The 20,132-nt window shown below is 48.6% G+C and overlaps 1 long non-coding RNA gene across 1 annotated transcript in view; it reads right to left on the bottom strand.

The window, feature by feature from the left end:
• LOC134947557 (uncharacterized) overlaps positions 1 to 13,110 on the bottom strand; it is a 28,174-nt gene extending 15,064 nt beyond the window's left edge. The window contains exons 1-2 of the long non-coding RNA XR_010182619.1: positions 12,971 to 13,110; positions 2,537 to 2,641 (exon numbers count right to left, since the gene is read on the bottom strand). This is a non-coding gene — a long non-coding RNA (uncharacterized LOC134947557). The remainder of the gene's footprint in view (positions 1 to 2,536; positions 2,642 to 12,970) is intronic.
• Between the last annotated feature and the right edge of the window lie 7,022 nt (positions 13,111 to 20,132).

Genomic DNA, 20,132 nt, shown 5'->3' with positions numbered 1-20,132 from the left:
TGCTTTTTTTCTCAAAATTATTATTATCAGTACCACACAGACACACACACTAAGGTTCATTTTTTGTCAGTTAACCAGTAACCAGCATATCCTTGTATTGTGGGAGGTAGCCATGGCACCCAAAGCACAAAATAGCTAAACTTAAGCCCACAATCATCACAGGTAGCATAATGATGGCATTGAATTCTCCTTGGAAGATATGCCCATAAAATAAAATAAAAAAATAAAAAAACCTTATGTTCTTACCAAACTGTGAATAATACATTATAATTGGGAATTTTTTGGGGTTTCTATTATAAACCACCCATCAATTATTCTAGGTTGACTAACCGCGGTGTGGTCTCTATACGAACTGGGTCACTATCCATCTACATAGAGTCAGGGTTAGACCTTGCATACACCTAAGTTCGGTATGTATAAAAATCACGGTATGTTGTAATAAACCACCATATATAATATAATATTCCCGACACGGTTTTGGTTTATAATGTCCTGAATTTTCTTCCCTAATAAAGGTCACTTACTTGACTGTAATATGGTTCTTATGGGTTCCATTTAAGTATGGATTTTTAATACTAAGCCATCTGATATAGCCATTTGGTACGTATTATTCCTCTCCTCCCGTACCTATTCCTCCATCTCCTAACATTTCTCAGAGACCTAATATAGAGTTCATACAGATTTTTTATTATATTATTTTATTTATTAGGTTTTACACCTTTTTTACCGATATACACAGTGAGATTTATAGCCCTTCAGGATTTTCTCAAAACTTCTGGCAATTGGTATGTATAGTCACATTGGATATAAATCTGTGGATTTGTAGTTAAAACCATCATTTAGTGACTGCATTTTATTACTTAGAAACTATACCCCTGAGGAAGTCCCAGAAAGGGACAAAACGTGTTGGGTTTTGTTCAAGTACTGTTATCCATCTGTGCAACATGCTCTAAAATGAAGAACTGTCCCAAGCATTAAGTCCAATCTGGACTCCCATCGACAGAGAATTATCGTATCAATTGAATGTCTATTTGATAAAATCTTGATAATCTTCACTGTGATTTTATGTGGTGTTGACATTTTTATGCATTAAATACTAAAATTGAGTTCATATTGTCTTTATGTATATTATATTGATGTGATCTACAGTACTATATTATAGCGCCCTTAGATCCTCACTATATATGTGTATATATACATATATAAATATATGCATATATATATATATATATGGTACTTTGTTTAGCAGAATTCATTCTTATGGGCAGAGTACAAAGGTGTCAACTGTGGTGCTATATAGAACAAAGCCCATTATGGTGACTGGTATATGAAACAAAGCCCATTCCAATTATAGTATATAAAACAGAATTATCAAATATGCACAACAGACCCCATTCTAGTTTCAAGTATACAAACCCTGTCCTTTGCACTATTTTACAAAACTGAATCCCTTCTGTGTCCTATTTCACTTGCAGAATTCATTCTGGTTACTAGTATACAAAGCAAAGCCCATATGGGTGGCTAATATTCCCAGCAGATGCAGTACTCATGATGTATTCTGCTATAACCAGGACTGGCTCCAGACGCGTTCCTTAGGAGCGACAGTACGGGGCACCGGGCTACTAAGGGCGCCCGGCTATTTCTAATATGGCCAATCAGAGCTTGTGGACTGCCAGAGGCGGCTCTTGATTGGCTGCCGGACCGTGAGCTTTGACTGGCTGACGAGCTGGTGCCATATTTTAAATGGGGACAGGAGAAGCTTACGCTGCGCTCTTCTACCCTCTCCTCAGACACAAGCAGCAGTGGCAGGCCAGCAGCAGCGTCGGCAGATGCCCAGCAGCAGTGAGCAACACTGGGGCATTACGTGTATCTGACACCACTGTTGGCATTACATGTATCTGTCACTACTAGAGGTATTATGTGTATCTGGCACTACTGCGGGCATTACGTGTATCTGGCACTACTGGGGGCATTACGTGTAAGTAGTTTTGAGGCCACACCCACTTTCCCAGGAGCGCATTAAGGGGGGAAGGGGGGCACGTTAAAAATTCTTCTCATGGTGCTAGTAGACCTGGAGCGAGCCCTGGCTATAACTATCTGGTTATTGGCATCAGACAGCTGCTTTTCAAGCAGGATCTGTGCAGGAAGCCCAGCATTGGTAGTGCCAAGTGCTTTCTTCTAGTACTTAATAACACCCCTCAGTGCTTCTGTTAAAGGAAAACACAAAGAAAAGCCAAATGGTACAGGGTAAAAAATAAGTTAATCAGAAAAAATGCAGTCTTTATTTGGTAACAATGAGGGCCATAGAGTTAGAATCTTTGCCTTCTCCCTAAACCAACCCATGATGCTACAAAAATTTGCCCACATACTAGATATAATATACAGAAATAATCCTGCAGCATATTCTCAATAAAACTTATATTACCTCTTCAATTATCACTGTTTCCTGTATTTTGGGTTTTTTTTAATTTATTTTTTTATAGGTAATGTTCTTCACATATAGTAAATGGCTACTCACTGAAGCTGTGATACTTACTGGGTTTCTGATTTACAACCACGGGGGCAGAGAATTGGGTTGGAGGTTCATCCTCTTCCTTCTTTAGACACAGCCCTCCAATTTTCTCTGCAACATAGCTGCAGGCTGCAGAAAGACACAATTACTGTAGGTTTAAACATGTCATCCAGCTACCTACAGTTATAAACATTATACATGATCAAACTGAAGTTTTGTTTTGCTATCTAGATTTTCATTTAAGATTAGCTGAAGGCTGCATAAGCCTGAGGCCATATAAGAGCCCAACTTTTTGTGATTGGTTGTTTTATGACTAAGCAGTTGCTAGGCAGATCATATTTTCCGGTGGGTTTTTCCTATAGGATCAGTGGGTTGTCAGTCAAGCTGTAAGGGGTTGGTCTCAGGAGAGTATATAGGGCAGGGTCATGTGCCTCAGACTTCCTCTTGCCAGTTTTATCGGATGGCCCAGGAAGGCTAAGTATATTACATTGATCTTCCATTGTGTCAATCTTGTCCCCCTTTGTTTTTATAAAGTTGAGGTTTAGTGCTGTTGCTACTGTTTTTATTTTCAGTATTCCCATGCTGCTTAGTGCATACCCTGCTTTTGTACCCCCTGTTCTGCTGCTTTAGGATGCCGCGTCCCCGCCGATCCGCCCCCCCCCTCCCGCCGCCTTGTGGAAGCCGCGGGCACCCCACGCCCGCGATCCCGGAGCGCGGCCCCACAGAGATTGATCCCGGCGGGCGCTGCATCGCGGCGGGGTCGGGCCGCTGACGCCCGCGCCCCCGCCAGCGGTGATCGCGTGGCAGGCGGCCGCTCGGGTCGTGCTGCTGCGGAGGACGACTCGGCCGGTCCGCGGCCGCAGGCGTCCCCGGAGGCCTTGGTGCACCGGGTGGCTCTCTCGCCCGGCGCTACTAGCTGCGGCTCGGCTCCCCTTCCCCTCCTGCCGGCGGCTCCGGCCAGCGGCGCGGGCGCCCACGTGGTGCCTGGCGTCCGCGGGCGGGCTGCGGGGGGCGAGGGGGGGCGCACACTGCGGGGTGGGCAATATGTGTTGGGGCTGCAGGGAGACCCGGTGACCTCTGTTGCACGGGCGGCTGGGGATGGGCTCTCCCCTGCGGGGGGGCCGTTTTCCCCCGTATGCATGGTTGGGGATGGATTGGTGAGGGCGGGCCCCAGTACACTACAAGGGGTGGGGTTTGCGCAGGGCGTCACGCCGGGGGCCCCCGGGCAACTCCGGTGCTGGGTTCCCCGGCGGGGGATCTCGCAGCGGGGGCGTTTTCTTTTGGGTCCCGGTCACTCGCTGGTTATGTTCCCGAGTCGACATCCCCGGGCGTCGGGCTCCAGGCTCTTCCCCCCGGCCCGTTGGGGACAGTGCAGCTGGTGGCGACGCAGTCGTCTATGGCGGCTGCGTTCCACCTGCCTGGCCCTCCTCCATCGTTTGCCGCGCCCCACGGTTTTGCCGGGGGACAGTTTTTTACAGGTGGCCTTCCCTGGCCAGTTGCGCAGGCGTTACCCACGTCCTCCGGAGCGCCTGTCACGGGCCTCCCGGTTTCGTCCTCACCGCACTTTTACCCGTATGGTGCCAGTTCGGCCACGGGCGTCCTACCCACGTGGTCGGCCGGTGGCCCCCGGTTTGCGATCCCCCTCCCTGCCTTGGCGGGCTCGTATGCCGGGTCCTCCCGGGCTGGGACGAACCCGTTGGCCCAGTTTTGGCAGCCGCCCCTCGCTCCTACGCCATTCCGGCCGGTCTCGTCGGCGTTTCAGGTGTCGGCCGGGCACCCTCCACCTCCTGCGTGGATTCCTTCCTACACCGTGGATGGCGCGACGGGGGTCGGGTCTGCCTTCCCTCACGTTGTTTCGTCCCCCGCCGCGGGGGGTACTATCCCGCCACTACCCGTTGGCCCCCCTCCGCCGTGCGACGGTGCTTTGCCCCCCCTCCCGCCGGTTCCCCCCATTGCTGTTGATGCGCTGTTTTCTCCTGTGCCTGTTGTCCCCTCTGTTTCATCCTCTCAGGTGATAGCAGGTTTCGGGTCTTCGTCGCGGAGGGGCCGGAGGTCGGAGAGGGCGGCGGCCGCGGCACCGATGGAAGATGTTCCACCGCCGCCGGAGGCGGGTGCGACAGACGGCGCTGTTCCGGGTCCTTCAGGTGCAGGTGAGCTTGCTATTACTTTCCATTGTTCCTCTAGCACTTCTTCCTCCTCTTCTAGCAGCGTTTCTTCAGGTTCTCCGCGGCGCCCGCGTAAACTAGCTAGGCTTATTGCGCGGCGCGTGGCTAAGGAATCGCGGAAGGCGGCGTCGGCAGTTCCCCCCGACCCCTCCCCCATTATACGGAGATGGTTCATTGCGCCAATACGGCCGTTACGCGGGGGGTTCGCAAGCGGATGCGGGAAAAAATCAGGAAGGGAAAGTACGTTGACATCTTCACCCTTACGGATGAGATGCGGCAGGCTTTTGAGGCGGCTAAGAAGCCGGGGGGCGTGGGCGAGAGTGCTTTCCGTAATTTTCACCAGTGGCTGCGGGGTTTCTTGGTTTTTACGGCTTGCTACACCGAATCGCGACCCACAGAGTATCCCAATTTGGTCAAATATCTGTTTTTGGTACATGACATGTACTTAAAATCCAAGGGTTCCGCTTGGCGGGACTACGACGAGAAATTCCGTCGTAATCAGGATGGCAACTCCATTCTGCCCGCGGGTTTTAAGGATGTTGAGGTGTGGTTGGAGGTCACACAGCAGGTCAAGCCCGCTCCAGACGCCGCGGTCAAGAAGCCCGCGGCGGCCGGGGTTTCGGGTTCACGGTCATCGGGGAAAGGCAAGTGTTTTGCCTACAACGAAGGTAAATGCACTAGGGGCGTTAATCGTCTTTTTCGCCACTCATGTAAGTCGTGCGGGGCCGGTCACCCGGCCAAAGATTGATGACGCTCTGCGCTTGGTGCGGGACTGTGGTCCGGGGGGCCTGTTGGCAAAGTTAGACGTGGAATCGGCTTTTCGGCTCCTTCCCCTCCACCCGGATTCCCTGCGTTTCCTGGGTTTCAAATTGGGGGACGAATTTTACGTGGATCGGTGTCTTCCCATGGGCTGTTCAGTCTCCTGCGCCTATTTTGAGAGATTTAGCACGTTTTTGCACTGGTGCGTCCATGCTGTCTCCGGGCAACCCGGGGTGGCCCATTACCAGGACGATTTTCTCTTTATTGGCCCAGGGGGAAGTTCGGTCTGTGGCGATATTCTGTCGGTGGCTAGGTCCTTGTTTGAAAGTATGGGAGTTCCCGTCGCGCAGGACAAGTGAGGGCCCCTGCAGTTGTCTTAGCTATTTGGGAATTGAAATAGACATGGTGGCGGGCTGCTGTCGCCTCCCCGACGATAAAGTGCGGAAGTTGTTGGGTTTAATTCACGATTGTTTAGGAAAGTGCAGAGTTCGGCTTAAGCAGGTACAGTCTTTGCTGGGCTCTTTCAACTTTGCGTGTCGGATTATCCCCATGGGTCGGATTTTCTGTCGCAAACTTAAACGGGCCATGGCGGGGACAGTCCGGCAGCATCACACCGTGTACCTTTCCCGCGAGATCAGGGATGATTTGCGGGTTTGGGTTTCGTTTCTGGTATCCTTTAACAGGGAGGTTTTGTGGCCTCCTCCTTGTTGTTCCAACAGTCGGCTCCAGTTGTTCACTGATGCTTCGGGCAGTCAGGGCTTTGGGGCATTTTTTGCCGGGGCATGGTGCGCTGCTGCTTGGCCGGCCTCTTGGGTGGCACGGGGTTTCACCAAGAACCTACTTTTGCTGGAGTTGTTCCCGATCATAGTTGCTCCTGAGTTGTGGGCCTGCCAGTTCGCGGATCGGGACATCTTGTTCCGTTGCGACAACTTGGGGGTGGTGCACGCGATCAATAATCAGCGTTCTTCATCTCCTCAGGCTTTGCGGCTTCTACGACATCTAGTGTTAGTTTGCTTGCGGCGCAATATTAATTTCAGGGCCCGTCACGTTCCCGGAATCGACAACGGAATTGCGGATGCATTGTCTCGGTTTCAATTTGATAAGTTCCGGGCGTTGGTTCCGGGTGCGGCGGCGGAGGGTTTACCGTGCCCACCTTCTGTCTGGCAGATTGTCGAATCAGGTTAGCTGCTCTGGCCAGGTGTGCGTTGGCTCCTTCCACGCTCAGGGCGTATGATGCGGCCTGGCGTGATTGGTCGGCCTTTCAAAGTAGGTACGGTGTGGCAGGTGAGTCCCCGGCTGACGTTTTGATGGCATTTGTTTGGGACCCTTATCAAAAGGGTAGGTCAAAAGTGGCCATGTCTGCTGCCCTTGCAGGCATTTCCTTTCACTCTCGGCTCCACGTGATGACGGACCCCACCGGGTCTTTTGTCCTTTCCAGAGCGCTTAAAGGATGGGCTAGGATGCGTCCTGTACCTGCGGACTCCCGTAGACCCGTGACGTTGCAACTTCTAACGGAGTTGCTGCGTGTGCTGCCTCAAATTGCGACCTTGGAATTCGAGGTGGCTCTATTTAGATGTTCTTTTGCGCTAGCTTTCTTTGGGGCTTTCCGGGTGAGCGAGTTAGTGGCGTGCAGTATGGCATCTCGTGACTCCGGTATGCTTTACGGCAATGTGCGCCTGCAGGATGGCCTGTTGCTCTGTAGGATTGTGCGGTCCAAGACAGATCAAACAGGTCAGGGTCGCTGGGTGTCCTTGGAGGCCCGGGAGGAGGCGAGTGTGTGCCCGCTGAGGTTGGCACAGGAGTATCTCCAGTTGAGGCCTTCAGGGGGCGACCAGTTGCTGGTGCATGCCCACGCTGGCCCGCTGACGAAGTTTCAATTTGCTGCAGTGTTTAAGAAATGTTTGGAGTCGCTAGACTTGCGCGGGGAGGACTTCGGTACCCATTCCTTTCGGATTGGGGCGGCTACCCATGCAGCGGCTATGGGCTCATCCCCTGCGGCTATTCGGGAGCTGGGCCGTTGGAAGTCTGCCTCCTATAAGTCCTATGTCCGTTATGATAAGATGTAGTTGCGCCTGTTGCGCTAACCCAAAAACTTGTTTACTCTTCGGTTTTTGAACGCTTACCGTTCAGGAATCGAGGGTGTGAAGTGAATTTTTACATTTTCCTCCGAGGGGGCCTAATTTCAATTGGCTGTTCTCTTAAGGTCCACGGAAGGTTTTTTGAGTTTTCTCCTTCACTTGGGTTATTTCTGTTATTGCATTAACGCATTACCTATGTTTTATGTTCAAATTTCTGATGTTAGGGTGTTTTTCTTTTTCAGCTGTCGTTGATTTTGGGAAGCATGTGTGGCTGGTGGGCCATTCTTATGTTTTTTGGGCGGCGAGGCATCCCATGGCACTTAGGGCGGCTGATGTTTTCGGAGCTAGAGAGTTGCGTTGGGTAGGTGTCAGGGGCATGCTTTGGGGTGATTTGTTGCAGATCCTTTTTCATTGTGAGCGCAGTTGGGGTCGCCCCAGTTGTATCGTCCTGCATTTAGGTGGCAATGATTTGGGCCGAGTTAAGGGCATAGATTTAATTTTGTCCATTAAGGTGGATTTGGTGGCGATTTGTTGTCACTGGCCAGGAATCTGTATTGTTTGGTCGGAGATAGTTCTGCGTTTTCATTGGCGGGGTGCGGTGCGTTTCTCAGCTCTGGAGAAAGCTCGCAAGAAGGTGAATTCGGCGGTGTCTCTGTTCGTTAGGGCCATAGGGGGAGTAGCTGTCAGGCATCCTTTACTTGTGCTGCGTAACAGGCAGTTCTACAAGGAGGATGGGGTTCACCTTTCTCCGGACGGAGTGCAGGTTTTCCTGGAAGATGTTTTTGGTCCTTTTCGTTAGGGTTCTTTAGTTGTTCTTAGTTGTTCTTATTGTTTTGTTCGGATGGCGGTGGCGGTTTTGTAAACCTTTGGTGGCGGGAAGTCGCTACCAACCAGCGGTCAAACAGGCATAAGTGGTTATTGTGGGGCACCCTCTTTAGAAGGACGGCAGGTGTGTCCTTCTCTTGCGGTTGGACATTTAGACGTTCCCCTGCGGGAACCGAACGTTTGCCAGAGAAAAGAGTGGTGAGGCCAGCACAATGCGGGTTATGCAGGAAGGAGGCCGGGTTTGGGTACTCCCCTCCTTTGTTTGGTGGTTTTCATCTAGGTGACTGGAGCTGGTGTCTGGTAGCGACTTTTCCTTTGCCATCCTCCAATCTAAATTTAATTTTACAATCTAAATTAATTCCATTTCAATTACAATTATAGTTTAAAGAGTTGGTCAGCGATCAATAAATATCGTCTGACCTTTAACTCCAGCTACCGTGTCCGTGTCTTTATTTCAGTGTTGTGTCAATTTATTTTAGTGATAAGCTAGCTTAAGAAAGGTTTATGTAATCACAATAAAGTTATGGGCGCCTTAGATTAGCTGAAGGCTGCATAAGCCTGAGGCCATATAAGAGCCCAACTTTTTGTGATTGGTTGTTTTATGACTAAGCAGTTGCTAGGCAGATCATATTTTCCGGTGGGTTTTTCCTATAGGATCAGTGGGTTGTCAGTCAAGCTGTAAGGGGTTGGTCTCAGGAGAGTATATAGGGCAGGGTCATGTGCCTCAGTCTTCCTCTTGCCAGTTTTATCGGATGCCCTCCCGCCCGCCCTGATTGACTTTTGATTTGTTGATTTCTATTCAGTTGGCTATTGACAGCCAGATTGGCGGGAAGTCGCTACCAACCAGCGGTCAAACAGGCATAAGTGGTCATTGTGGGGCACCCTCTTTAGAAGGACAGCAGGTGTGTCCTTCTCTTGCGGTTGGACATTTAGACGTTCCCCTGCGGGAACCGAACGTTTGCCAGAGAAAAGAGTGGTGAGGCCAGCACAATGCGGGTTATGCAGGAAGGAGGCGGGGTTTGGGTACTCCCCTCCTTTGTTTGGTGGTTTTCATCTAGGTGACTGGAGCTGGTGTCTGGTAGCGGCTTTTCCTTTGCCATCCTCCAATCTAAATTTAATTTTACAATCTAAATTAATTCCATTTCAATTACAATTATAGTTTAAAGAGTTGGTCAGCGATCAATAAATATCGTCTGACCTTTAACTCCAGCTACCGTGTCCGTGTCTTTATTTCAGTGTTGTGTCAATTTATTTTAGTGATAAGCTAGCTTAAGAAAGGTTTATGTAATCACAATAAAGTTACGGGCGCCTTAAAACGCAAAGTGGACCTTAATGGACATACAATATGTCTATAAACACCCAGAACCTGATATTATTCTGGAGGACATCTGTATTATTACTTATTTACAGTTTAATATGTAATTTACTATATTCCTATGTTTAGGCCTGGTGCTCCAAATCATAGAAACATCTTGGGGCAAATTTACTAACAATCGTGTTTAGGGCCTACAGCAAAGCTGATCGTGGATGTGCGAAAAACCCCATATCTACGATCAAACCCCCCCACAGAGGAATGAAAGCATAGCACAGCGGTGAAGGTTTCACACCTGGCGAGTAGCTCCCAGGCTACACAGCCTAGCTGCGGAGGCAGGCGGCTACCCGCCATGTTTTGGGATGCAGCGGGTGCGTGTGCCGTCACACAGCCACCGTGTCCTGCCTAGGCAACAGTCCGGACATACCTGCATTGTCCGGACCGCACCACACCAATGCCGCAAACACGCCCGTGACCGCCCTGTGACCACCCTGTGACCGCCTCTGCTTGTCAATCAGGCAGAGGTGATCACACCAGTTAGATGCTTTTGCATCTCACTGTGTGAGCGCGTGCAGTGCGCCCGCTGCGCATGCGCATACCACATAGGGCTTCAGCCTGCGATGACTGCCATTGCAGAAACCAGGTCTGAATTAGGCCCTTAGTCCGAGTTTAAACACGATTGGCATTGCTGGGATCATGTTTGCGTATATTCTGGCCACTTCCTCTGGGAGGAGGCAGACAGCAGAGCATGGCGTGGGGCGGCATACTGGGGGTGTGACGGAGGGGGGTGATGCTAGCTAGGGGCGTGCTGGAGCGGGCGAGTCCATAAATTGCATCATCATGGACCCGCCCCCATTACACAATGCCAAGATTAGAGGCACTGTGAGGCAGATGGCGGGGCCACAATGTCACAATTCACCGCAAATCATGTAATTGGTCCTCCTGTCTGTGGGTGGTTGTGTGTGGCTGAGAGGGGGTGGGGGGTGCGGGCAGGTGGCGGCTGGCTGTGAGACTTGCCCTCTCCTACGTGGAGCCAGAAGCCCTACCTGATTTTCAGGAGCTTCTCGAACATTCCGTGAGAGTAGGCAAGTATGTCTGGGATGCGTGAGAGTTTTTGAAGATCAAACACTCTAATTTACGGTGTTTGATAGAATTGTGTTTTCCAATGGTGTATGTAATTGTGTTTAGTCTTGTTTAATAGTGTGCGTGTTCAGCTGTGTTTGTGCCCCAATTGTAAAGTCCTGGCTGTGAGCAGCATGTTCTGCAGAAGCCTGCACAGAGCAGTGTGATTTGTGCAGTGCCTCTCTGTGTAAAAGAAAAGAAGTCGTTAAAAAGTAAAAAGACACAGTATTTTCATCAAGCAGGTAAAACATACTTTTTACTCTTCAAATGCATAACTTCGCCAGGCTTGCAAACTAAACGCTACTGGCTCCTTTATAGCACACTGCCGCTTTTGCACAACACATATACTGCATGTATATATGATAGATAGATAGATAGATAGATAGATAGATAGATAGATAGATAGATAGATAGATAGATAGATAGATAGATATGTACCTTTAGTACGGCACATGACAAAGATCATGCAGCTACCTGTGTGCCTGTGTTATATAGTCACAAAAATTCACCGGAAAGGACCAAGGGAGTAATTCAGATCTGATCGCTGGACTGCTAATTTTGCTGTCCTGCAATCAGATAGTCGCCACCTCCAGGGGGAGTGTAAATTCTCAATGCAAGTGTGTACAATCTCATGTGTATATCGAGCTGCGAAAATTCACTTTGTGCAGTCTCTGCGCAACCCAGGACTTACTCATCCAGAGCGATGAGAAGAGGCTGATCTGCTCATATTAGGTGAGTGCTGTATTTGTATTTTTTACATCTATCTATCTATCTATCTATCTATCTATCTATCTATCTATCTATCTATCTATCTATCTATCTATCCCAGGTATGCAAGATCAAAAAATCCCAGCAGAGGGCACTCAGCAGGCAAAGATAAATGTAAAAGACTTTTATTGGTGCATCACAATCTTTGGTAAATAGTCGACGTTTCGACCAATAGGGCCTTTCTCAAGACACACAAAAGAAGACATGCAGTCAGCATACCAGCTACAAGTTGCAGTACACCCTTTTGTTTCAAAAACTTTTCAGAAAAAATGGGAAAACTGAATACTCCAGTAAGGTATGGGTGTGGTGGGCTATCTTTTAGGGTATGTACCGTACATGGGCGGCATATTGAAATCGTCCATCTTGAATCTAAGTTAGTTTCTTCAAATGGAAAGGAGGTGGTATAACATATCAAACAACATCAGAATTTGTTGAAAAGCTTATTGATGCAAATAGATTTGAAATAGCAGTTATGGTTCAAAAGTTACAACACTTTTTTGTTGTAGGTAACTGAAGATGGCTTTGACAATAGAGGAGATAATTGAGGTAATTTTGATGTCTGGAGAACAAAGTTTCCTTGTCATTGCTGTAGATTTTAACAACCGACACCAAGAAAGACCTCCAATTTCACATAACACTGTCATGTTCCAAATTCCGAGAAACTGGGACTGTGGCTGACAAGTCACGGAGTGGTCGTCCAAAAAGTGCTATTGATGAGACAACCTCAACAATGGTTTTGGCATCCTTCATGAAGAGCCCACAACGCATCATTCGATGTTTGTTAGCAGAATTACCTCAATTCTCTCCTCTTTTTGAAAACAGTGTAAACAGGCGGGAGGGGGAAAGGGGTGGATGAAGGAGCCAACAGGTCTGATCCAACGAGGGCCCCAACAGTCATGCAGTCAATACGTAAAAAATTTACTTTTAGGAAATATATTTAAAGCTTAAGCAACATGTCATCTGGTTTCTTATTGTATTGTATATTTTGAGTCTGTACAATTGTGCGTGTGATTTTAATGACGCCTTGTGCAAATAAAGAATTCATTAAAAAAAAAGAAAAGGGTGTGAAAACACACTTTAAACAGTTGGTCATTGAAACATCACCATACGTGTACAGCAGACTCTTGTAGGAGACAACCTATACAGTAGATGCATTTATCCCATATTAAGGAGAAGGTTCAAATCTGCATTTAGATTGAATTATAATTTAATGCAAATTATTGCAACAAAATTTCTCAAAATTGCAATGAGTTTATACTTTTCCTGAGTTATTGCATCAAGGTGCTTTAACTTGAGCTAACTCTTTAAATAATGAATATCCTAACAAATGTAGACATCTATAGTCATTGTCCCACATATGCAAATACATATCACTGTGTGCAGAGATAAAAATACACATTCTATTCTCCGAGGATCATGTGCTCCTTACCTTTCACTATTAATCAGACCATTTTGCCAGCTTTCTGTCTGTCCACATTAACCGCTAGTGCTAAGCATATGAGAGCTACGTTCACCTGACAGTCTGTCTCTCACCAGTGACAGGTACCTTGTTAAGGAGCCAGGTGTTATATGTCTGTGGGAGGGACAGAAAAAGAGCAGATAAGAGACGATTAGTGTGTTTACCACAGCCTAGTACAATGACATCTGCAGTGGATATTGTACTTACACATGGGAATAATATGTAAATTTGGTGCAAAGTCATTGTTTACCACTTGTACATTTATAAGAGTTCATGAACATTCATATACTGCTTATCATTAGAGATAAGCTATCCTGTGCTGCCAATGTATTTTCCTGCGATTACATAATTGAAATATTATTTTTTAATGTAAATGCAAATACACAGTTCCAGGCTTTATTCTTTCATACTGTATGTTCTATTCATCCAGATAACATACATTTTAGAGCAGGCATTCCCAACCGCGGTCCTCAAGGCAAACGGGGTGTAGTATGGAATCCCGACCGCCGGCATACCGACAGCGTAAATGAGCCCCTTGCGGGCTCGCTAGCTACGCGCGCCACACTATTTATTCTCCCTCCAGGGAGGTTGTGGACCCCCAAGAGGGAGATAAAATGTCGGTATGCCGGCTGTCGGGATTCCGGCGCCGGGATCCCGACAGCCGGCAAACTGAAGACCACACCGCACACCAACAGTGCAGGTTTTAGTGATATCCAGGCTTCAGCACAGATGGTTCAATCAAAATAACAGAGATAATAATTAAATCATCTGTATTCAAGCCTGGATACAGTGGCGTAACTACTGCCCCCGCAGTCCTCGCGGTGGCTTGGGGGCGAGGGGCTGCGGGGGCGCCACTGGCTTAGAACAGATTGACATGCGGACGAGCGTCCGCATGTCAATCTGCGGTCTCCTCTCCCTCCCTGCTGTGTTGGAGGGACACGGAACGCACATCGCGCGTCTCTCCTGTGTCCCTCCCTGGCTCTCCCCCGGCCGGTCTAAGGAAGTGCCGTTCGTGAGCTCTGATTGGCTCACGAACCGGCACTTCCTTTATTAGACCAGCCGGGGGGGGGGGGAGAGCCAGGAGGGACGCAGGACAGACGCGCGATGCGCTCCGTGTCCCTCCAACACATGGGGGGGGGGGGAGTAGGCACTTGGGGCATATACCTGGCACTGTGGGGGGCATATACCTGGCACTGTGGGCATATACCTGGCACTGGGGGCATATACCTGGCACTGTGGGGGGAAGATCTGGCACTTGGGGCATATACCTGGCACTGTGGGGGGCAGATCTGGCACTGGGGGCATATACCTGGCACTGTGGGGGGCAGATCTGGCACTGGGGGCATATACCTGGCACACTGGGGGCAGATCTGGCACTGGGGGCATATACCTGGCACTGTGGGGGCAGATCTGGCACTGGGGGCATATACCTGGCACTGTGGGGGCAGATCTGGCACTGGGGGCATATACCTGGCACTGTGGGGGGAAGATCTGGCACTGGGGGCATATACCTGGCACTGTGGGGGCAGATCTGGCACTGGGGGCATATACCTGGCACTGTGGGGGCAGATCTGGCACTGGGGGCATATACCTGGCACTGGGGGCATATACCTGGCACTGTGGGGGGAAGATCTGGCACTGGAGGCATATACCTGGCACTGTGGGGGCAGATCTGGCACCGGGGGCATATACCTGGCACTGTGGGGGCAGATCTGGCACTGGGGGCATATACCTGGCACTGTGGGGGCAGATCTGGCACTGGGGGCATATACCTGGCACTGTGGGGGGAAGATCTGGCACTGGAGGCATATACCTGGCACTGTGGGGGAATATCTGGCACTGGGGGCATATACCTGGCACTGTGGGGGAATATTTGGCACTGGGGGGAGCAGGCACTGAGGGGGCATATGTGGCACTGTGGGGGAATATTTGGCACTGGGGGGAGCAGGCACTGAGGGGGCATATGTGGCACTGGGGGGGGGGGGGGTATATGTGGCACTGGGGGCATGTACCTGGCACTGTGGGGGAATATCTGGCACTAGGGGTATATACCTGGCACTGTGGGGGAATATCTGGCACTGGGGGCATATGTGGCACTGGGAGCATGGCCCTAGCAACAAGCACTACCCCCTAGCAACGAGCATGACACCCAGTGCATGAAACCCCTGGCAACGAGCATGACACCCTGAGCATGAAAACCCCTGGCACCGTGCATGGAACCAAGAGCATGAAACCCCTGGCAACGAGCAGGTAATTTAAAAGTAATTAGAAGCCTTACTGTAGAACTTAATGTGTAATGGGCATTACGGTGTGTGTCATAATGTATCAGGCATTACGGTGTGTTGTATACTATATCACGGGCATTGTGGTATGTGGTATAATGTCTCAGGATCATTGTGGTGTGTGTCATACTGTGTCACAGACATTGTATGTGCTATAATGTATCAGGGGCATTGCAGTGTGTAGCATAATGTATAACGGGCATTGCGATTCCTGTCATAATGTGTCACAGGCATTACGGTGTGTGGCATAATGTGTCTGGGGCATTACAGTGTGTGCATATTGTGTCATGTGCATTATTGTGTGTGGAATAATGTCTAAGGGCCATTGCAGTATGTGGAATAATGTATACTGGGCATTACTATAAGGAGGAAAAATGACAAATAATGTAAGGGGCATGATTCAGGATTATTTTTCTTTCCTGTGGTGGCCAACGTCTGGGCGTGCAGGTTGCAAAACTGGGGTATAAGGTACTCTTTTCCTGCCCTCCACGCCCATTTCGACAAAGCCACACACCCTTTTTGCCGGCGCGCGCATTTTCCTACCTTTGCTAGTGCCTATTACGGGGAGTATGGGGGGGCGCCGAAGGATTTTTTGGCTTGGGGGAGAAAAATTTCTAGTTACGCCACTGCCTGGATATCACTAAAACCAGGACTGTTAATGAGCCTTGAGGACCGAGGTTGGGAAACACTGCTTTAGGGGCATGAAATCTAGGTTACAAAATACATAAAAAACAAACAAACCACGAAAGACATTTACCAGTACCGTGCGGTCTACAGTCATCATGGGTAGATTTTAAAGATGTGCGGCTGGCACTTTTCGTGTTTTGGTTTTGGCTCTAAATACACTTTCGTGTTTTATTTTTGGCTTGGTTTTGCCAAAACCACACTTTCGAGTTTTGGATTTGGTTTTGGATCTGGATGATTTTTGAAAAAAACATAAAAACAGCTAAAATCACAGAATTTCGGGGTAATGTTGCTCCTACGGTATTATTAACCTCAATAACATTCATTTCCACTCATTTCCAATCTATTCTGAACACCTCACACCTCACAATATTGTTTTTAGGCCTAAAAGTTGCACCGAGGTGTCTGTATGACTAAGCTAAGCAACACAAGTGTGTGGCACAAACACCTGGCCCATCTAGGAGTGGCACTGCAGTTGCAGACAAGATGGCACTATTCAAAAACTAGTCCCCAAACAGCACATGATGCAAAGAAGAAAAAGAGGTGCAATTAGGTAGCTGGATTACTAAGCTAAGCGACACAAGTGTGTGGCACAAACACCTGGCCCATCTAGGAGTGGCACTACAGTGGGAGACAGGATGGCAGATTTAAAAAATAGGCCCCAAACAGCACATGATGCACATGAGAAAAAGAGGTGCAATGAGGTACTGTAGCTGGATGGCCTAGCTAAGCAACACAAGTGTGTGGCACAAACACCTGGCCCATCTAGGAGTGGCACTGCAGTTACAACAGACAGGATGGCACTTAAAAAGACTAGTCCCCAAACAGCACATGATGTAAAGAAGTAAAGGAGGTGCAAGATGGAATTGTCCTTGGGCCCTCCCACCCACCCTTATGTTGTATAAACATGCACACTTTAACAAACCAATCATTTCAGCAACAGGGTCTGCCACACGACTGTGGCTGAAATTACTGGTTTGTTTGGGCCCCCACCAAATAAGAAGCAATCAATCTCTCCTTGCACAAACTGGCTCTACAGAGGCAATATGTCGACCTCATCCTCAGCACAGGATTCCTCACCCCTTACACTGTGTAAATCCTCCTCCTCACAGAGTATTAATACGTTCCCACTGGAATCCACCATCACAGGTTCCTGTGTACTTTCTGAAGGCAATTGCTGGTAAAGGTCTTCCCGGAGGAATTTATCATTCATTTTGATGAACATCATCTTCTCCACATTTAGTGGAAGTAACCTCCTACGCCTAACGCTTACAAGGTTACCAGCTACACTAAACAATCTTTCGGAGTACACACTGGAGGGGGGGCAACTTAGGTAAAATAAAGCCAGTTTGTGCAAGGGCATCCAAATTGCCTCTTTTTCCTGCCAGTATACGTACGGACTGTCTGACATGCCTACTTGGATGCTGTCACTCATATAATCCTCCACCATTCTTTCAATGGTGACAGAATCATATGCAGTGACAGTAGTCATGTCAGTAATCGTTGGCAGGTCCTTCAGTCCGGACCAGATGTCAGCATTCACTCCTGACTGCCCTGTATCACCGCCAGCGGGTGGGCTAGAAAATCTTATCCTTTTCCTTGCAGCCCCAGTGGCAGGAGAAATTGAAGGACGAGCTGTTGACGGGTCACGTTCCGCTTGAGTTGACAATTTACTAACCAGCAGGTCTTTGCACCTCTGCACACTTGTGTCTGCTGGAAAGAGAGATACAACATAGGTTTTAAACCTAGGATTGAGAACGGTGGCCAAAATGTAGTGCACTGATTTCAACAGATTGACCACCCTTGAATCCTGGCAAACCGAATGGAGGGCTCCATCCACAAGTCCCACATACTTTGTGGAATCGTTCTGTCTTAGCTCCTCCTTCAATTTATCCAGCTGCTTCTGCAAAAGCCTGATGAGTGGAATGACCTGACTCAAGCTGGCAGTGTCTAAACTGACTTCACGTGTGGCAAGTTCGAAAGGTTGGAGAACCTTGCACAAGACGGAAATCATTCTCCACTGCGCTTGAGTCAGGTGCATTACCCCTCCTTTGCCTATATCGTAGGTGGGTGTATAGGCTTGAATGGCCTTTTGCTGCTCCTCCATCCTCTGAAGCATATAGAGTGTTGAATTCCACCTCGTTACCATCTCTTGCTTCAGTTGATGGCAGGGCAGGTACAGGAGTGTTTGCTGGTGATGCAGTCTTCGACACGCTGTGGCAGAATGCCGAAAGTGGCCCGCAATTTTTCGGGCCACCAACAGCATCTCCTGCACACCCCTCTCATTTTTCAAAAAATGTTGCACCACCAAATTAATTGTATGTGCAAAACATGGGACATGCTGGAATTTGCCCAGATGTAATGCACGCACAATATTGGGGGGTGTTGTCCGCTATCACAAATCCCCAGGAGAGTCCAATTGGGGTAAGCCATTCTGCGATGATGTTCCTCAGTTTCCGTGAGAGGTTGTCAGCTGTGTGCCTTTTACGGAAAGTAGTGATACATAGCGTAGCCTGCCTAGGAACGAGTTGGCATTTGCGAGATGCTGCTACTGGTGCTGCTGCTGTTGTTGCTGCTGGAGGCCATACATCTACCCAGTGGTCTTTTACAGTCATATAGACCTTAGTCTGCCCTGTTCCACTTGTCCACATGTCCGTGGTTAAGTGGACACTGGATACAACAGCATTTTGTAGGACACTGGTGACTCTTTTTATGACGTCTGTGTACATTCTCGGTATCGCATGCCTAGAGAAGTGGAACCTAGATGGGATTTGATACCGGGGACACAGTACCTCAAACAATTCTCTTAGTCCCACTGAACTAATGGCGGATACCGGACGCACGTCTAACACCAACATAGCTGTCAAGGATTCAGTTATCCGCTTTGCAACAGGATGACTGCTGTCATATTTCATATTCCTCACAAAGTGTCTTCCGACTTCCCCTCTGGGATGACGATCGACTCCCAGCAGCAACAATAGCAGTGGCAGCAACAGCAAGCGTACCACTCAAGGATCCTACGGAGGAATCCCGGTTAGGAGAGGACTCCTCAGTCTTGCAGTGACATAGCCTGCAGGACTACTGACATTCCTGACTGAGGAGGTAGTTGACGTTGAGGGAGTTGGTGGTGTGGCTTGCAGGAGCTTGGGTACAGGAGGAAGGAGGGATTTAGGTGTCAGTGGACTGCTTACGCTCATACCCAAAGTTTCACAACTTTACACTGACTTATGATGAATGTGCTGCAGGTGACGTATAAGGGAGGATGTTCATAAGTGGTTAACATCCTTACCCCTACTTATTACAGATTGACAGAGGCAACAGATGGCTTGACACCTGTTGTCCGGATTTGTGGAGAAATAATTACACACCAAAGAGATGGCTTTTTTGGTAGTTTGCCCAGGCATCACAATGGGCTTCTTCATCCCACGGACAACAGGTGTCTCCCCCGGTGCCTGACTTAAACAAACCACATCACCATCAGAATCCTCATTGTCAACTTTCTCCTCAGCGCCAGCAACACCCATATCCTCATCCTGGTGTACTTCAACAGTGACATCTTCAATTTTTCAATATCAGGAACTGGACTGTGGGTGCTCCTTCCAGCACTTGCAGGGAGCGTGCAAATGGTGGGAGGAGCCACCTCTTCCCGTCCAGTGTTGGGAAGGTCAGGCATCGTAACCGACACAATTGGACTCTCCTTGGGGATTTGTGATACCACCTCAGAACGCATAGTTCTGCTCTTTACAGCTTAACTATTTTAATTTTTCTAGCAGGAGGATGAGGGCTTTCATCGTCATGTGAAGCTGAACCACTAGCCATGAACATAGGCCAGGGCCTCAGGCGTTCCTTGCCACTCCATGTCGTAAATGGCATATTGGCAAGTTTACATTTCTCCTCAGACGATTTAAATTTTTCGTTTTTATTCTTTTTACTGAACTTTAGCTTTTTGTATTTTACATGCCCTCTACTTTCACATTGGGCATCGGTTTTGGCAGACGACGTTGATGGTATTTCATTGTCTATGTCATGGCTAGTGGCAGCAGCTTCAGCACTAGAAGGAAGTGGTTCTTCTTGATCTTTGCCTATTTTATCCTCCAAATTTTTGTTCTCCATTATTTATTGGGAGTTATATGAGACAATATGCTGCACAGGAATGACTGGAATGA

Source organism: Pseudophryne corroboree, chromosome 8, assembly GCF_028390025.1.
Source record: "Pseudophryne corroboree isolate aPseCor3 chromosome 8, aPseCor3.hap2, whole genome shotgun sequence".
NCBI lineage: Eukaryota > Metazoa > Chordata > Amphibia > Anura > Myobatrachidae > Pseudophryne > Pseudophryne corroboree.
This window is presented reverse-complemented; position numbering and strand designations above follow the sequence as displayed.